Below are 20050 nucleotides of genomic sequence, written 5' to 3'. Positions count from 1 at the left end.
TAAATGGTATTGTCATGGTGGTCAAGCCATGATCAGTTGTTCAGCGTTCTATTTGTTTAATGCTGAGTTTTTGTGCTTTTTATTTATTTATTTTTAAAGGTTTATTTTATTTGAGAGCAGGAGAGCACACAAATAGGGTGGGGGCAGAGGGAGCAGGAGAAGCAGACTCCCCACTGAGCAGGAAGGCAGACCCAGGGCTCTTTCCCAGGACCCAGAGATCATGACCTGAGCTGAAGGCAGAGGCCTAACTAAGTCACTCAGGTGCACCTGAAAGAGGCAATGAAAACTTCTCCCATCTTTCTTTTTCCTTTCAAAGAGTAGTAATGGTAGTAAACAGGCAGTGTCTTAAATAGAAGGAGAGGGACATTATAAATGACCAAATTTTGACATTATTAGTTGATATTAGAGTATAAATCTTAAAGTCAAAATTGACAAAATAAAAGCTTTCCTCTCAAAAAAGACATATTGCCCAAGAGAACAATCACATGAAATGAATCCATGATCCTGTGAACTGTCAAAGCCTTAGGTAAGGTAGCATGTCTACCCAAGGGGAGGGACTTATATTGCCTTCCAGTAGGTACATAATAAATAAATTCAGTCTGTATACTCTCCAGTAGAGTTAAATATTATCTAAGAATCTTATTAAATAGTAACGAACTTTTGTGGTCAGTTGAAAAGAGGAAATTTTGCATAAAGGAAAATAGTCTCTTAGCATTTTAATTCGTAAAAAAATGATATAAATATTATATATAGTGCTGTACAAGATAAGCCATATCCCATCTGTGTATTCTTAACCTCCTTGGAGATGTTAATATTTTACAGTGTTTACTTTTGATCCATTTTAATGACAAGATCAAACCCTTAAATTACAGGTACACATCAGCTGCTTTTCTTGAGCAGCTCTTTCCCTTTCACAGCAGATTTGACAGAGCTACTCTATAGCTCATGTATCTTTTATGTTTATTGCTTGTCTGGCCTTTGTGACTTTGTTTAAATAAGTAGACTTTTATATTATAGGCACTTGGACCCATAGGTGTAGGATTAAGACTTTGCCTGACTTCTTAAAGTTTCTGTTTCGAGGGTAGAAGTTCAGACGCTGGAATTTAGTCTGCTTCTGGGATTTTGATGAATGCTCCTGGGCTTTTCTGTGACATCATTCTTCATCCCCATGCTTCACCAACGCTCTTTTGACTTCCTTCTTGTCTGTATTAGGAAAAACTTGCCCTTTATTTGTTACCGTACTTGGAGGCAGTGTGTTTTCTGACTAAGCTCCTTCTCTTGTCACCTTTCTGGCCTTGAGGGTTGGTCTAGTTCCAAGCAAGTTAATCTTGTTCCACTATGGACTTTGTGGTTGATACCATTTAAGAAAAAGATTGATTGCCTGCACCTCTAGAAGTGATTTCATGCTGTTGGGTCTAATCTTTTGTAAACTGTCAATTTTTTAACTCCTATTTTTCCTTGAGTAAGCTTTGAAGGTCATAACAACTAACAGGACTACCGGACAGTTCAGTCTCTTCTTCACTGATGGGAACATCTTCATAGAAGACTAATATGTACATTCTTATGACCAAGCAGTAAATGACTGCCTTTGACTCAAATACCTGGACTATATCAGAAAATCAAAGCCCCAAGAAAAGCATTATAAAGGGAAAACCACCCTCAGAAAAGGGGATAATTTTCTTGATTTCACAAGAAATAGGTGTTTGCTTTAGAAAATTTGGAAAATACACTGGTGCATAAAGAATAGGTTCTCTTGGAGTCATTATCTTTTTTCCTAATCTGGATCTCAAGATAGACACATGTACATAGTCCTTGATTAAATATTTGAACGCCTAGTAGATGTTAGGTGTAGAAAGAGAATGGTAAATGAATTGAATGTAGATAATCCACTCAGGGAGCTTAAGGTTTATAGGGGAGACCCATAACCCATGGAAACATGAAAACAAATTGGGAAAAAAATGTGACCATAACAAAGAGATATGGTGATAATAATCAATGTTGTGATTGGGTAGGAAGGAAGAATGGGTTAAAAGGGCTGACAGTGTCAGTAAAATCTAATTAGTGTATTGTGGGAATGCCAGTTTTAGAAGAGAACATTTCAGCTGAGTTTCTCAAGATGAGAAAAACAGTCATGTGAAGATCGAGGAGGATAAAATTATAAGGAGATGGAATTGCTTGTCCAGAATTTATGTGGACAGGAGAGAGGTTGGCATGTGTCTATAGTTAGGAGGAGATCCCATCAGTTTAATCGCAGCTTTCTAGGGAGAGGTCAAGGAGAGAAAAGAGTACAAGAACTGAAAGTATAACACGGTTTTAGATACAACCAGTTTCAGATAAATTCAGTTTACAAAAGTGCTTTTTAGAATCAAATAGTATGGTATGTTTATAGTAAAGAAATGGGGAACATGTATATACTGTGTAATAACTGTTCTAAAACATAAGTCTAATACTTTTTTTTTTACACCTTAGTATGGCCATGTAGAAATTAATGGATATGTAAGTTGGCTTAGATATTTGACATTAAATTTTTAAAATTCCTTTTTTTTTTTAAAGATTTTTATTTACTTATTTAACAGACCACAAGAGAGACAATACAAGCAGGAGGAGTGGGAGAAGGAAAAGCAGGCTTCCTGCTGAGCAGGGAGCCTGATGTGGGGCTTGAATTTAGGATCCTGGGATCATGACCTGAGCCAAAGAAAGATGCTTAACAACTGAGCCACCCAGGCGCCCCTAATTTTAAAAATACCTTATCTTCAATTCTTTACCTTACATACTCTGATAAACATAATTATAGTATTAAGCCAAAGGGACTCTTTCCCTTGATAAAAGGCAGAGTGATATTTATGTACAACAAAGAAGGATTGGTCCCAATTTAGTCTTTTCCTTCCCTAAATTCTCTTATCATGAATGAGGTCCTTCCATTTCTCATCATACTAGGATTGGCTTATCAGATTGTCCTATAGCAACTTCAATTTTGCTTATCAGGACCAAAATGTGTCATCCTGTTTTCTATTTTTAGGGATTGTAGGAAGCTGTGCTTTGACATGTGAGATGTGAGGAGCATCTGTTAAAGAGAATGCTAGAGCTGAAGGTGTTAAATGTTTAAAGAAATGATAAGACTTTGTGCTCAGCTTCCACATAGGTTTACAAAGGGCTTGCAGATACTAGAGAGCTAGTGCTCCGCACATTTCTGTGAGGCAGATTTTTATCTTCCATAAATACCTTAATGCACAGAGATGGCGAGTTGGTAGAGTGTTAAATCTTTATATGTCTAGCTTGATGTTAACAGTAGCTCTGAAGGAAGAGAGCTGGTGATAGATATTTTAACCAGTTCCTAATTTCGGTCCTTCATCTATCTTGGCTGTAGCTTAATGCTTTTTTTGTAGGGCTCCAAAAATACATGCACATCTGAGATAATTTTGAATTTTCATATCCCAGTGACACAGAAGACTTCTAGAAATGTACATGTACCAGTCAAATATTCTGTCTGTGAACTGGACTTCATTTCATTTATTTATTTTTTTTCTTTATGCCTTTTTCAGTGGTTACTGAAAAATGTTATTTGGCACAGCTTTGACAAAATCTGCTACTTGGGTTATAGTGAACCTTCCAGGCCATACTATGTATTATTTTCCTGTATATTACTTAGAAGCCTCCAGGTACCTATTGAATTATTTATTAAACTACCTCTCCTAGAGCTTTGACGCTACTGCTCTCTGTGTTTAGAAGCACAGTTCTTTGGAAGATTTTTTAATTGTAGTGTATATCAAAAATAAAATATAATAAAAGATGATGGTGTTTTTAAAATTTGTGACAAGGTAATTTATATCAGCTTTGTTTATTTACTTAGAATTCATAATCATAATTCACGTTTCAGCCTGATTTAACATTTTTTTATGGTTGTTTTGAGCAGGGTCTTAAACCATCAAATATTCTCCAATAAAGCATGGCATTTTTGAGAAATATAGACCTTAACGTTAATGGAATTTGCTTTGCCAATTCATACCATGCCTCTATTTATTTCTCTGTGATAACTTTTTTCATACATATAACTCATTTCATACTTCGTATCCATTTCATTTCTGCCTGTCAGGAAGCTGTTGTTTTCACCATGCTCAAGACACCATTTAAATTAGTTGATCTATATTTTACTACTTGGTTTTGGACAAATACAGCTACTCAATTTTTTTGTTTTGTTTTGTTTTCGCTGCTGCCTCTTAAAATGTTTCCTTCCTCTGGTATACTATTGTCTTAACTTGGGATGACATATTTATTTAATAACATAATAAAATCCTATCCTCAGTGGCTTGATCAACAGACATGTTTCTCACAGTTATATATATCCATATTTAACAGGTTATTTCATAGAAACCTGATATTTGACAGAAACTTGACTGAGCCAGAGTCAGACTTTTGCAAAATTTTATATATATACACCACTGCTGGCCTTAAATATGCTCCTTGTAAAAAATGCTGTTACACCTAGAATTTTTGAGATGGAATTTTACTCTAACATCTTCTATACCAAATGAAAACTGTAGCTAAACTGTCATGTTCATCCATATTATTTGTTTCATTAATCCCTGGAAACTACTTAGGAAATTCTAAACCATTATAAAAGACCCTGACAGAAGCCAATCCTGATGTCCCAGGTATAGCCTAGAAAGTTAAACTGCTGGAGGGCTAATATAGATGGCAATTACACCTTTTATGCCATATCTTGCATTGTCTAGATACAAATTTAGACTCCTGTGATTCTTGCAAAATCACAAGAAGGCTTCTTACTTTCTTCCCTAGGATTTCTCTAATATTGGAAACTAATGGTTCCTGAGCACTTTGACCAATAGGGAATGGAGAATCAGTAAATAACTATTTTCCACTTCACTATTTTGAATGGACAATGTTAAATTTCATTTCACTTTGTGCTTCATTGGGATTGATCCCCACTTGCCCGTGGTGGTAACCAAATTAATAAAACACCCTTGAGGGTGCCTGGTTGGCTCAGTTGGTAGAGCATGTGACTCTTGATCATAGGGTTGTAAGTTCAGGCCTCACATTGGGTGTTGAGATTACTTAAAAATAAAATCTTAAATAAATAAATAAATAAAAGACACCCTTGGGTGAGCTTTCCATCCTCGTTTCTCTGCATCCTAGTCCTCTCCATCTCACCTTTACTCCTGTTTCTTGAAATTTTTCTTAAAACTAAACCATTTGACAAGACCTTTGTCTCTGTTTATTTTTAAAGAGCTGTCAAACTGAAACACACTGGCACTTAGAACTTGTAGGATCATAGAGGAGTCACTGAATGTCTCTGTGTTGAGTTACTTGATCTTTGTACAGTAATAACTGCTCCATGTGTAGCAAAGGGTTATAAGAGCAGTCCTGAAACTAAGAGCGGTGCTTGCAAGATTGACCCTTGATTGGTACTGATAGAAAGCATGTCCTAATTGATGAGTTGTTCACTATGCCTAGTGTGTTAATACAAATAATGTGGTTTGTGCTCAACACTTCCTTTTTTGTAATCTGGAATTTTGTTGATTCTAGGAAGAGAGAACCTATGGATCAGCCCTCAATGAATAGACACTGGCACTCAGTCCTAATAGTTTTCCCTGGATGGATATATTGCACATGTGTATCGATATATTCATTGCTGGGAGAAGAGTGTACTCTGACCACCACATAGGAGAGGGAAGCATAAAGAGATTTGCATATGGATTCCTACAGATTCTATCTGGGTTTTTTTTTTTTTTCCTCTTACTATTTTTTTGTATATCCCTAATACAGGGTTGTAATAATTCCTTAACCATAAGAACAGCTTAGATCCTGAGTTCTGTGAGTGTTTCTAGCAAGTCTTTCTATGTAGGGGGTCTTTGTCATCCCTGACAGACAGTTGTAGTTATTGTGAAGGTAAAATAAGGAGGAGTAAAAGAGATTTCAGTATAGCACTTCTAACATAAGTGTTTAAATAAGTTAAGATTTACTAAAGTGCTTTGGGTAGCAGTTGGTTTAGGGGTCCCAGTTAATCATATTGAGTGTATGGGCCATAACAGAGTTTTAAGAGAGATAACAGGATAGATTGGCATTAAAGGTATTACAGTTGAAATTTAGCTTAGTGATGCTCAGTGCAATTGCTTCAAAACCCTGGGCAGCCAATAAGAAATGTAGAAGAATAGCTAATGACTTTTCTATTCTTCTCAACACAGCCACCCCCACCCCCAGAATCTCCATTCAAAACCATTGACCTGGTTCTTTACCTTTCTGAGGTGACACCATTTCCCATTTGCAGTGACCTTCCTCTCCTGTGAGCATGCTCACTTCATCTTTTTCAAGTTTCCTTTATTTAAGTACTCTCTCCATCCAACATGGGGATCAAACTTAAAACCCAGCCAGGTACCCCTCATCATGACCTGTCTCACATCCTCTTTCTGGAAAGTTATGAAATCTCTGTTTTCAGAGAAGAGTATGCTGGCGTTTGAAATCTTAGATGGGAGTGTGAAGATCTGGATTCTGCACTACAGCTTTGCCTCCATCTTTAAGGCCTGGAACACGTTCTTTATAATTTCCTGAGGCTCTGTGTGGTAATCTGTAATGCCAAGATGATACAGTTTATTTCTTGGAGATTACTTCCTGGACTGGGGTGGGATGGAGGTATCTCATTTTGTTATCTTAGAATGAGATAACACACTGGTGAAAACATTGTAGATACTAAGGAACTGTACCCATGTTTACTATTGTAGTTCTTCCTTGATGTATGATTTTGTGTTTCTGTTTTCATCTTACCTGTTTAGGTTCTATTTTGTTTATCCAAATAGATGGTAAACTTGTTGAAGTTTGGGCTGCCTTTTCTACATCTTGACATTCCATATGAATGTTAGCAAAGTGGTATGGTGTCTTACATGGAACCCAGTGAACAATAGTGTCAAGTTTATTTCTGAGGACCTCACAACTTGAAATTAGTAGGTCATAGGGATATTTGGAAGAAAGAAAGCACTGGAGTGAGAGCAGCCATTGTTACATACTGAGCATGATGACTTTTGTTACATACTGATCAGGAGCTAATGAAGTGGCATATTTTCAGGGTTATTATGGAAGAGTCAAATTTTCTACACTGCTGGTTAAAGACTCCTTCATTATTAGCTGCTTTAGAACTAAGTGCCCTATTGCCCTGTAATTTTGTTTCATTAATTATGTCAGACGTTGGTGGTATTTGAGGCAAACAACCCTTAGATTTCCATTTCACCTTTATCATTGGCAAACATTTATCATGGATAGGGCTATTAAGTTCTTTAGATTTTTTTTTTTTTCTCACAGAGATCTAAAAAGAGCCATATAGTAGTGACCTATCAAAATGCAAATTTTATAAAAACAGTAATATAGAGTATTAAGTCAATAAGTATTTTAGCACTGCTTTATTTAATCATTTACATAGCTCTTACTTTCAGTTAGATAATATAAAAACTTTACACATGTTAACTTTTAATCTTTGTAACACTTTATGGTAACTTTGATCATTATTTGCTTGTTACTGATAAATTCAGACTTAGAATGGCAGGTAAATTATCTATAATCCTACAAATACAAAAATGGGGAAGCATGCAGAACACAGTCAGTCTGGCTTTATCGTATGTATCTATGCTTTGTTATTACCTGTATGTTTAACAATCTGTACATATATCCAACGGTGGCTGTGTTGCTGTTTTGTTAATTGTTCAGGTGCTAACTTGATGTCAGGACTGGGAAAACAAACCTGTCTTGTGATTTGTATACCTCAATGGCTTATTTATCTTTGCATTCCTATGTTTTCACTTTCCATGGTAATTAAGTTCAAGAAGTCAATAAATTGGTGGGTTATAAAGTATGGATAGTTAAGGAATCCTTGGTAAATTTCTCCAAACTCTAAGTTACTATCGTGAGAGCAACTGATATGAACCTCAACAGCACATCCTTGAGCGGTGGTGCCAGTCAGCTCGATATTCTCAGCAGAGCTGACCTGATAGTCACCGTCTTTGTTCATTTTACAGATAATCCAGCATTAAAGGCATAAGATAGAAAAAGGATGAAAAGATTATGCCCCACTTTGGTTATTTAACTAAATTATTATCCCTTGACCTTTTGACCAAACCAAATTCGTCTTCTCTCTCGCCTGCATTTCCGCCCGTTTTAATACTGCAGCACAGATTTAATGGATTGGGAGTCTGTGAGTAAGTAATAAGAACACAGAGGAGAGTGGCCAACATGATTAAGATTTTATTTGTAGTGTAATTCCATTATAATTAACATTATGTAACTGGAGAAATACGGTGTTTGCATCTCTTCCTGGCAGCTGTTTTTAAGTCAGTGGCAGAAAGGAGATTAAAGAGTAAATGAAGACCTATTTATTGAAATTGTGTTTGCATCTTGTATTGTGAGATTCATGTTTGTTTCACAGACCACAGTTAATTTAGTAAGGAAAAGAAGCAATATGTTTAACAAGCATGCTAAATAAATTAGTTGGCACTGCTTTGGACTATCATTGTTGAACTTTTTACACTGGAGGTGAAATACCCCTAAAACTTCTACATAATGGTAGGTGTTTAAATAGTGAAAGCAAAATAGAGGCTTATCCAACTATCCAAAAATAGACAGGCCCAATGAAACCTTTTGTAAGCTGAAATAGTACAAAGAGAAGAGTATCTCCCACTTCCTGAAAATTTGAGTTATGCTACTTTGCTTTTATACAGACTTCGTTAGTACTTGTTCTTGCTAACCAAAAGCAATCTGCAGAGGATTTTTGCTTTTATGAAAAAAGCCCTTAACTACTCATAGGTAACTAATGTAGGGAGCTCAAACTTTAGAAAGCAGGGATTCCTTGTATTATGTTTTTCCAAAAGCATCCAACAGACTTTAAAGTTTTTCTTTTTAAAGATTTTATTTATTTATTTGAGAGAGACAGAGAGAATGCACATAAGCAGGGGGGAGGGCAGAGGGAGAGGCAGGCTCCCCACTGAGCAGGGATCCTGACGTGGGTCTCAATCCCAGGACCTTGAGATCATGACTTGAGCTGAAGGCAGATGCTTAATGACTGAGCCACCCAGGCGTCCCAGCAGACTTTAAAGTTAATGAAAATAACATGGTTTTGCATGTGAAGCATTTTCAATTTGTTGTAAATGATTTTTTTCCTAAAAATTAACTGGCCAATTAATGATAGAATCAATTTATGTAAATTCAGATCAGAGTCCTCTAGCCCAGGGCTTGGCGATGTATGGCCCGATGGTCATAACTGGTTTTCCAGTTCTTTTTATTTTTATTTTTTTTAAGATTTTATTTATTTATTTGACAGAGAGAAACCACAAGTAGATGGAGAGGCAGGCAGAGAGAGAGAGAGGGAAGCGGGCTCTCTGCTCAGCAGAGAGCCCGATGCGGGACTCGATCCCAGGACTCTGAGATCATGACCCGAGCCGAAGGCAGCGGCCCAACCCACTGAGCCACCCAGGTGCCCCAGGTTTTCCAGTTCTTTATGTTGCCCACAAATTGAGATGGTTTTTATTTTTTTAGATGGTTGAGAAAAAAACAAAACAAAACAAGAGAATAATAATTCTACATAATGTTCAAATTTCAGTATCCACGGATACAGTTCCATTAGAACACAGACACCTCATTTGTTTACGTATTATTGGTGAATGCTTTTCTGTTAGGACAGCAGTTGCATTATACTAATACAGATTTTATGGCCTGCAAGGCTAAAAATACTTATCATCTGCCCCTCTACAGAAAAGTTTGTAGACCCCTACCCTAGCTGATAAAATACAACATCAATAGTGGTAATAACTTTGTGATAAGTGCTTTAAATAAATTACTTCTAATATTTTTAAAATGACTACAGTGTAGCTGTAATTACCTCCATTTTACAGACCAGGACATTGAGGCTTTGATTAAGTGATTTACTTGGTTAGATCTGTGTTTTGAAGACCATATATAACAACTTATATTAGATAGGAATGACTAGAATTTAGACCTACTTAAAAATATCATTGTTTGGGGCGCCTGGGTGGCTCAGTGGGATAAGCCTCCACCTTCAGCTCAGGTCATGATCCCCAGGGTCCTGGGATCGAGCCCTGCATCAGGCTCTCTGCTCAGCAGGGAGCCTGCTTCCCCCTCCCTCTCTGTGCTGCTCTGCCTACTTGTGATCTCTCTCTCTCTGTGTCAAAGAAATAAATAAAATCTTTAAAAAAAAATCATTGTTAGTCTTTTGAAAGTAGGATGGTATCATCTATCCTCTAATTAATAGTTACTAAATAGGACTGGATTGGTAGATTTGAAATCTGTCATTCCAGTGTATGGAACTTTTGACATGCCATATTAATTTACAGTTATCTGCAAAGGGAACTTGACATTCCATTCTGATAGTAGATGGTAAAATCTGCTGTGGCCATTTGGATTCTGTTCCCTACCTCCCACTACATAATAAATGATTACCAATTGGTTATAACTTTTGAGGAATTCTGGTCTTGCCAAATTGGCCAGTAGGGGCTTTCCTTAAAAACTGTTACTATTCTGTGAATTATTGTAGGAAGAAAATAAATTGGCAAAGCTGATGGGTACTCATGGTAAGAGCTTATTGAGGCAAGTTTCTAGAAGGTGCAAGAAGGTATTGAGGTTTTATTATTATTTGTCTCTCACCTCTCTGACTGAACCAGAGGGTCATGGTAAATGATTATTACGTTAGTTTGTGATGATGGTGGTTTTGTATGTTATTAAAAAGTGGTTTAAGAGGAAATCCATTTGATATAGAGTACTTAGGCTAACTTTAAGCCTGCTGGAAGAGGTAACCACTCTTTCCTCAAGAGCTTTCTGAAATTCAGTATGACAAGACTGATTAAATGAAACCTATTAGGTAAACTCTATATTAGTTTGCAAAAATCCTTAGGCTTCTTGAATGGATCCTTCAGAGGATCAAGACTGTAATTACACAGGGCTAAATATTAGGATAACAGCCTGTAAGATCCATATAGCTTCCTGGATACTGGAAAATAATTACTCTTTAGACTTACTTAGCTACAGCTCATAGATGATAGTGTAGATAATGCCTTGAGGGCAGAGCCTGTGTCTTTAGTGTCTTCAGTGCCTAGAACAATAAATAATAATAAATATTACATTTTAGCTAAAATTTATTAAGTACCATGTGCTCAGAGTTAATTTTTTAAATTATATGTCATTTAATTGTCCAAAAAATCCTGCTAGTCTTAATAACTGATTCCACTATTACAAGGTTGGCAGGGCCACATAAAACACTCAATGGGGCCAAAATTTAACTCTCTAGTGTCTGTAATTCAAAAGCTTGTGATCTTGTCCACTTTGCTGTATTATAGAGCACACTGTCAATATTTGATGAATGAATGTGAGTATATGATAGAATTGTTATGAGGAAATCACCATCATTGAATTTGAATCTGTTTTCCAATCTAAAGATTGTTTACTTTTAATTCTGGTACTGTTAAAATTGTTAGGATTTTTGAGAGATTCATATGTTACTTACTTGATTTGAAAATAATTATTTTTAAAAAATATTGACTTACTTGAGGGGGAAGGTGAAAGAGCAGTAGGGTGGGGCAGAGAGAGAAAGAAAGAGAAGCAGTCTCCCTGCTGAGCAGGAAGCCTGATGCTCCATCCCAGGATCCTGGGATCATGACTTGAGCTGAAGGCAGATGCTTAACAGACTGAGCCACCCAGGCATCCCTTGAAAAAGAATTATTGTGGAATAATCCAAGGTATGACTTATGTTTGGACAAATGAGCTGCTGCCTATCGTATACAGCGATGCGATTGGCAGGAAGGGTGTGGTACTTCTGCTCCAATTTAGATGAATGACAAACAATTGTTCCAGATGCTCTTGGTTGAGATAAAACTAAATGTTAATGCCACTTGAAAAGTGTCATAATGTATATGGCTTGAAGAGTTCTCATCTATACCTTAAGTGATTTTCATAGCAGTGTTGTTGGTCATACAGGTGGGCCCTCTATAGCTAAGAAAAAAAACATCTCAGAGGCTTTAAATGATTTGTCCCGTTAACTTAGCTGAAAACTCAAGCCTTTCATACCAAGCTGGCCAGTGCCTTGTTTTGAGGGGCAAGATCTCAGATCAGTAAGTACCAATATTAAAACAGTTATGAATGAGCTCCTTTACACTGACCGTTTGCACTACATTTTCAGTTTTTACTAGTTACATGACAAAGTACTCAGTATTCACATCTGGACTGTGGCTACTTTACTGGACAGCACAGCTCTAATCAGCAGGCTAGTCTGACTGAGATTTAGTTCTTAGGTATGGGGAAGCTCTGAGAATAAAAGGAAGGGAAGAAATTCTCCTAATTCATTGCTCTACATCGCCCATAATTTGTCATTCGGATGATCTCCTTTATGTTTAAATTTAAATGTCTTTTCATATTTTTAACCTAACTGGCTAGTCATCTCACTGTTTGATATTCAATCATCTGATAAAGAATTTCTATTCTCAAGAGTTCTCTGAGGAAGCAGTATATCTGTGCAAGGAAATACATAAACATGACTCCAGTGATTGGAACAAAATTAGAAGATTCCTGAGGAAAAATTGCTGCTATAATTTAACAAATGCACCTCAGCAACAGCCAAGGCTCATGAGAAGCAAATTGGTTACTTTGGGTTAATGTCAAATGAATGTGCTTTCACTTCACATTTTTTTTTTTTCTTTTTGTCACTCACCTAAAATGAATGGGTGATAATGGCTAGAATGTAATTTAGTTACAGAAAGAGAAGAAAATGCTGGAAAAAAATTTAAACTACTCTTCAACTCATTCAATCATGTCCTAATGGATTATATTAATTTTGATTAAGATTATAAGGATTTTTGTTTTTTTCTCTACTCTTTTAGACTTTATTAATTCAAAACAAAATTTTCCTATGAAATTAATACAAATGATTATTTATAAATTATACATTCCTCTAAAGAAAATTCTCTAGTTGGCAAGGCTTACCAGAGCATTTAAATAATTATGTTCTAGGTATAGATTTGTACAGTACACACATGGGTTTTTTTCTTTTTACATAATGAAAGCAACACTTGTCTCAAATTAAATCATATCATCTAATAATAAAAATCACATGAACTACTCTATACTTTTTTTTATACTTTTTTGTTCTATATACTTGACAGCCATTATTTTATTTAATCTTCATTATTTAATTGCTTCCCAGTAAAGAGTGCCCCAATGACTATATATTCCTAGACTATATAATTTTCTTTAAGTTTTACTTATTCGTTTGACAGAGAGAGAAAGAGAGAGGCAGACAGAGGGAGAGGGAGAAGCAGACTCCCCGCTGAGCAGCCAGCTGGATCGATCCTGGACTCCATCGATTCTAGTACCCTGAGATCATGACCTGAGCTGAAAGCAGATGTTTAACTGACTGAACCACCCAGGCACCCTAGACTATATAATTTTTACAGAGATATTTAGGAGTAAAAAAAAAAAAAAATGCTTTATTACTTTTCATAAATATTGATAAATAATCCTTTATAGATTTTGTACCAGTGGATCCACCCACCAAAAATGGTGGGTATGTGAATTTTTTTTATCCCTTGTACTTACCAACACAGTGTAAATATTTTGCTCTTTGCCAGTACAATAGATGGACAACATGAGGTGTTAAAATATTCTGTTTCTCAGTTGTATTTTCTCTTATAATTAAAATTGAGCCCTTCTCATAGCCCTTATCACCTTCCACATCTTCAAAGCAGCCCTGCCAGAGGATTAGCAAGTTTTAAATGACATGGGTTTGTCAATGGAAATTAAAAAGAAGAATTGAGGAAGAGATGTAGGATTCTTCACTTTGGTATATAGTATAATTTTTATAAAATGTCTTATTTTTTTCTGAGGTGGTTTGAAAGCTTTTGATAGAGATCTGTTTGCATCCTAAGAAGTTGGTTATGGAGAACCTGTTATAAGCATTCAAACCATCCATGCATGACTGGAGATCTGTCCACTATTATATTTTTAAGGTTAAATAGGGATTAGACTGAACTGTTTCTGAGACATGACAGTTATTAAACTTATACCCACAAAAACCCTGGAGGGATGCTCAGAATTGATGGGCTTTTATTTTTATATACCAGATTCTTCACTGCTCCAGGATTGAAATCCACTGTTGACTCTTCATTCAATAAAATCATATGAATATTGATTCTCAGTAGATGGCATTCTCGACTGGAAACCTACCTCATAACTTTACCTCATGACCTTTCCATAACCTCTTAAATAGTCGATTAAAAAGCTTTTGCTTTATTCTCCATTCTTTCGTGGCTATATGCATTGACTATTATATAGAAAGCTTTTGTGAACTAGGCATGTACAATTCATGAAATACTTGACTTTGGGATAATGTCATTTGAGGATTATCTCCAGTGATTGAGGACAGGCATAGATGGCTTGGGAAATTGTTGAGAATCTGGAGATGATTTTCTATGGGTTTCCACTGACCTCCCTAATAAACCTTTTAATGGAGCAGCAGTATGATAAAATCATCCTAGAAATCATAGTTATTCTCTCATGCATAGACTTGAAGGTCTTCTAGCACACCCCTCTAACTTTATAGATGAAAAAACTCACTAGGGAAGTGCTTTTTCCAAGAAAGATCCTAGAAGAGTTAGGACTCCCTGATTTGAGCCTAGTGATTCTTCTTTCTCAAAATTGTCCATGGCCTGTTTGAACAAGAAGTGAAATACACAACACAGGTGGAAAAACAAAGATAATCACATGGACAGTGCACCTTATTAAATTAGTGTTGGCAACACTTCACTGTTCCAGCCATTCCATAGGATTCTTTGCTCTGTGAGCTATCTAATAAGCTTTCTTTGGTTTTAGGTGATAATTTTCCAGGTAGCTTTTAGATTCTGAAATGACAACCTGATCATCTGGCAAGAAAAGCAATAGTACATAGGTATTATAAGAGATCTTTTCTTTGCATCCAACCAAGACTTAAAAACTTCATCAGCTTGTGGAATTTCTTTCCTTACACAGAACTACTCAAAAATATGCCTTTATTCCAGACACTGGACCAAGGAATCTTTGACAGGGATTTATACTGATATATCTGATAAGAAAATTTATTAAATGTTATTTTACAGAGCTCATGGGAACGGGTATTATACCTGGAGTTAGTAAGTTATAAAATAAATTTATAAAATAAAATTATTTTCCTGAGCATAAGACAGATGCATTGTTGATTGCATTTGTCATAAAGAAATTTAATCTTTATCAATTACTCCGAAAGAAGCTTGTTCTTTTCATGAATGTCGTCCTAACAAAGAATATATTACTCTTGTCGTTTTTTTCTCTATTTTCCTTTTCTTCTGTTTAGTCAGTGGCACCTTTCTCTGTGAGAGAATCATCCAATTGCATTTCCAGTATTGCCTTAGTCAGAAATGATTCAAGTTTATGCTAAAAGGGGACCAGATACTTGTCTTCCTTGTTGCTTGAAGCTTTGACAAGATCTATTCATTTGCCTTCAATAGTATTGCTCTGAGTTTATTTTTTGCTTGGGAAAAAGGCCATAGTTGCTTGGAAAAATTGAGTTTTCATTTATCTTGGCCTATCTGTCATACTGATAAGATCTGCTGTCTTACAACTTACTCAGAACTAAGAGAAGAACAAAGTGGCTGAGAAGACCCATAAGTCTATATGTTTCAGAAACAAGAGATTTATTTGTCTCCATTCCACTTGTCTTTTGAGTAGAGTTTGAATGAAGATTATTATGAATAGCATGAGATTTAATGATGCCAACATTATCAATTTATACATTTACCGAGGTGTAATGAATTATGTGTACTGAGGTAACCTGAAAGCTGCTTACTTTAAACTAACTAATATGGAACTTCGTTTTAGGGTACCTGGGTGGCTCAGTTGGTTAAGTGTCTGAACTTTGGTATTGGCTCAGGTCCTGGTCTCATGGGTCCTGATTTCATGGGTCATGTGATATAGCCCTGCATCAGTCTTCATGCTCCATGGGGTTCTGCTTGGAAATTTTCTCCCTCTGCCCCTTCTTCTCCCTCTGCTCTCTCTCTTCCTCTCTCTAAAATATCTTAAAAAAAATAAATAAATAAAAAGTTAGTGTTGATGCGGTCACAAATACAGAACCCTTAATGTCTGAATAGGAAGGGAGTATCTCATTCTGTTTTTCAACATGCTACAGTAAATACTGAAAAGATATCTCAAAATTTTGAGTAAATAAATCTTATTGTGTATCATTTTCTCATTTTTGTATTAATGCCTGTAAGGTTTTTTGTAAATGTTTGATCCATTCTATCTTCTTAAAATAATGTTTCCTCTTGATGCAATTTGCTTTGATCTTTAACTTGTCAGTAAGAGGAGCTTTGCCATATTATTATAAACACATGATGTATTTTGATTAATGGTTATTCTGCTGACTAAGAACCAGATTTCAATATAGTGGTCTCACTAGATTTTAAGTATTGATAATTTACAAGTCACGGGACTGTATAGTGCTGTGCTTGTTCCTGGCCTAATTCATTTATTTACTATTGCATATACCCATTCCTCACCCAGGGTTTCAGTAACTATGGTGAGAGACACCTCACCTTAGGTGCTGGAGTACATATATGAAAGCCCTCTTGCTCCCAGCACATACAGTTGAGTTAAAGCAGAGATGCTCTAAACGGGTATAAAACATGGAACAGAAAAAACTGCAATAGGAGATGCAGAGGTAATCCTTAATTCAGTGGAGAAGGGTTTGGAAAGTTCAGGTTGGCAGAGTTGAGTTTTGAGGGGTGAGTGCTTCCTTAGTTATGCAGTAGTACAGATTGCATATGTTATCATGAAAATTTAGTGTAGCGGTAACATAATCATCATAGAGTTACAACATGGTCTCACTGGGAGAACTTGTCTGGTTTACATCATCTGGATCACTGCCAAGGCTCTGTAATTTAGTAGGAAGTACACAAGAGTTAGAGATAAGAGGTCTTATTCTGCTGCTTATTAGCAATGCAACCACAGGCCAAACATGAAACCTCTTACCCTACTTTTTTATCTGATAACTGGAGATAATACCACTAGATACTCAATATGTGTTCTCCTTTGAACATTAAGTCAAACATTTATCTGAAAGCATATTGTAAATGGAAAGGATTCATGAAATACAACTTTTATTTTATACATATTTCACTTCTAAATTTTATTCATTGAATTACATGTGGGGAATAATTTTGTTTCAGGCTTCAGAAAGCAATTAACAGTTTATAAGCATCGTTATTGGCCTCCATACTTCCTTGTTTTGGAACCCCGGAATAATTTTAAATATTTTCCTCAAGAATACAACATTTTTATGTTCCATTTATATCACCATGCCTTGGTACAAATGGAACATAAAAAAGATACACCAGGAGCACCTGGGTGGCTTAGTTCTTAAGCGTCTGTCTTCTGCTCAGGTCATGATCCCAGAGTCCTGGGATTGAACCCCACATTGGGCTCTCTGCTCAGTGGGGAGCTTGCTCCTTCCTCTCCCACTCCCCCTGCTTGTGTTCCCTCTCTTGCTGTGTCCTCTGTCAAATTAATAAATAAAACATTTAGAAAAAAAGATACCCCAAACTATCATTTAAATTCACTTACTCATTTTAATTTTACTCATTAATATTTATTGTATGTTAGGCTCTCTGCTAGGCACCAGAGATGTAACATAGATGCTACCCTCATTTAGTTTACATTACAGTGAGGGATGTAGTTATGTCACAGAGACAATCAGTTATAAATGCTTTAAAGAAGCAAATACTCTTCTGTGAGAATATATTATGAGGACATGACTTAGAGTGTCAGATTTTTCTTAGAAGGTGAACTTTAAGTGGGAATCTACAGAAAGAATAGTTATAAGAGTTCTAGGTTTTAAGAGAAGTTCTCCGTTCTAAGTTCTGAGAGAGTTCTGAGTTCTAAGAATAGAAATGAGTTAAGGGAGAGAACATACCAGATGAAATGATAAGTATAAACACCATTAACTAGGAAGGAACATGACAGATTTTAAGAAATGAAAACACTTCAGTGTATCTGGAGTGCAGAGAGCAAGGTAGAGAAAGGTGGAAGATACTGGGAATATTTGGCAAAGGGTAGATGATGGATTTGTCAACCAATTTAAAAACTTTGGTCATTTTTATGACTAATGAGAAGACACTGAAGCATCTTCAGAGGGTTGAAATGGGAGGGGTTGGGTAAACGCAGTGAGAAGGTTCTGCTGTTTCGGATATGAAATAATGGTAGGTAGAAGAGAGATGGTAATAGATAACTGTATGAGGTAGAGTGGTCTAGACCTAGTGGTGGCTGATTACTTTTACAAGAGGTGAGAGAGAAAGGCATGAGGGACTTCTGCCTCTCTGGCTGGTGAATTATGGTGGTGCCATTCACTATCAACACTGGAAGTTGACCATTTAGAATGGGAGGAGAATCAGTATAGGAAATTATGTGTTTGTACTCAGAGACATTGAATTTGACATCCCTTTAGAGTATCCAAATAGTTTGTCAGGTAGCCAATTGGCTGCATGGGTGTGGAGGTCCAAAAGGAGCGTTTGAAGATAAAACAATGTGAATACAAATTTTTGTTAAGCCCAAACTATTATCAATAACTCTTGGAGTTTAAATTTAGGAAGGTTCAGTGTTAGATTTTTGAGGGTAAGAAAAGTGGGGCATTTTTAAATATTGGATAGACCTCACACCATTTAAAATTTTGTAGGGGTGCATGTCTGGCTCAGTTAGTAGAGCATGTGACTCTTAATCTTGGGGTCATAAGTTCGAGCCCCATGTTCAGTGTAGAGATTACTTAAAAAAACAAATAAAATTTTTATAATTGTTGAACAATTTATCTAGACTTAAAAATTTAGATTTCAGGGCGCCTGGGTGGCTCAGTAGGTTAAGCCGCTGCCTTCCGCTCAGGTCATGATCTCAGGGTCCTGGGATCGAGTCCCGTGTCGGGCTCTCTGCTCAGCAGGGAGCCTGCTTCCCTCTCTCTCTCTCTCTCTCTGCCTGCCTCTCCATCTACTTGTGATTTCTCTCTGTCAAATAAATAAATAAAATTAAATAAATAAAATCTTTAAAAAAAATTTAGATTTCAGGTTTTTTTTTTTATAATTTTTTATTTTTTATAAACATATATTTTTATCCCCAGGAGTACAGGTCTGTGAATCACCAGGTTTACACACTTCACAGCACTCACCAAAGCACATACCCTCCCCAATGTCCATAATCCCACCCCCTTCTCCCAAAAGTGAATTGTGATCTGAATCATCAGTGAATTTAAAGAAATGGTGAGAAGTGAGTTTTTATTTAGTTTTTAAAGAATGAATATTAATTGTTGCTCTTTATGATCTTAGGAAATTTTTTTCTTAATTTTAAATGAAGACCATTTTTAACTTTCATATGAAAATCAAATGCTTACTATAATGTGTACATTAAGCAGAACTAGTAATATCTCTTTCGTTATAGGTATTGAATATAGGTCAGTCTACAGGCTTTCATACTAGATTTACAACAATTTTCTTACTCATCAGGGTAACTTACAGTGTAAAGAATATGATGATAAAATCAGATCCTCTGTAATTCACTGAGATACTTTTTCTGGATGACTTCATGACTTCCCATTCAGACAGCTTTTCAGTTTTGTTTATTTTTGAGGTAGGCTCCCACCCTGGGGCTTGAACTCATGACGGTGACCCTCAGATTGAGACCTGAGCTGAAATCAAGTATCGGACACTTAACAAACTGAGCCACCTAGGCACCCCGCCATTGAGATATTTCATTCTAAAACCAGCAATACTGGAATGCAACTGACTACATTAAACAGGCATGTGTGTGTGCGCGCGCACACACACACACACACACACACAAAACAAGCCTAGGTTTGTGTTTTATTCTAAAATTCATTTCTTTATTTGTAGGTGATGAGCAATTGAAGTTGAGATGAATAACATATTTGGGGGTATGTACCATTTTTTAAAATAAAAATATGTATGTGTTATGTAGCATATAAATTGTTTTACGAATTATA

The 20050-nt window shown here is 36.1% G+C and overlaps 1 protein-coding gene across 11 annotated transcripts in view; it reads left to right on the top strand.

Annotated features, from left to right (window-relative positions):
- CNTN4 (contactin 4) overlaps positions 1–20050 on the top strand; it is a 930864-nt gene that overhangs the window by 109681 nt on the left and 801133 nt on the right. For 9 of the 11 annotated variants that reach the window (XM_082711573.1, XM_082711566.1, XM_082711564.1 and 6 more), the window contains one exon: positions 19941–19981. The exons of the other annotated variants lie outside the window; for them this stretch is intronic. The gene's annotated coding sequence lies outside the window, so the exon portion shown is untranslated. The remainder of the gene's footprint in view (positions 1–19940; positions 19982–20050) is intronic. 11 annotated transcript variants of the gene reach the window in all.

The sequence above is a fragment of the Mustela nivalis genome, assembly GCF_964662115.1.
Source record: "Mustela nivalis genome assembly, chromosome: 1".
Taxonomy (NCBI): Eukaryota; Metazoa; Chordata; class Mammalia; order Carnivora; family Mustelidae; genus Mustela; species Mustela nivalis.
This window is presented reverse-complemented; position numbering and strand designations above follow the sequence as displayed.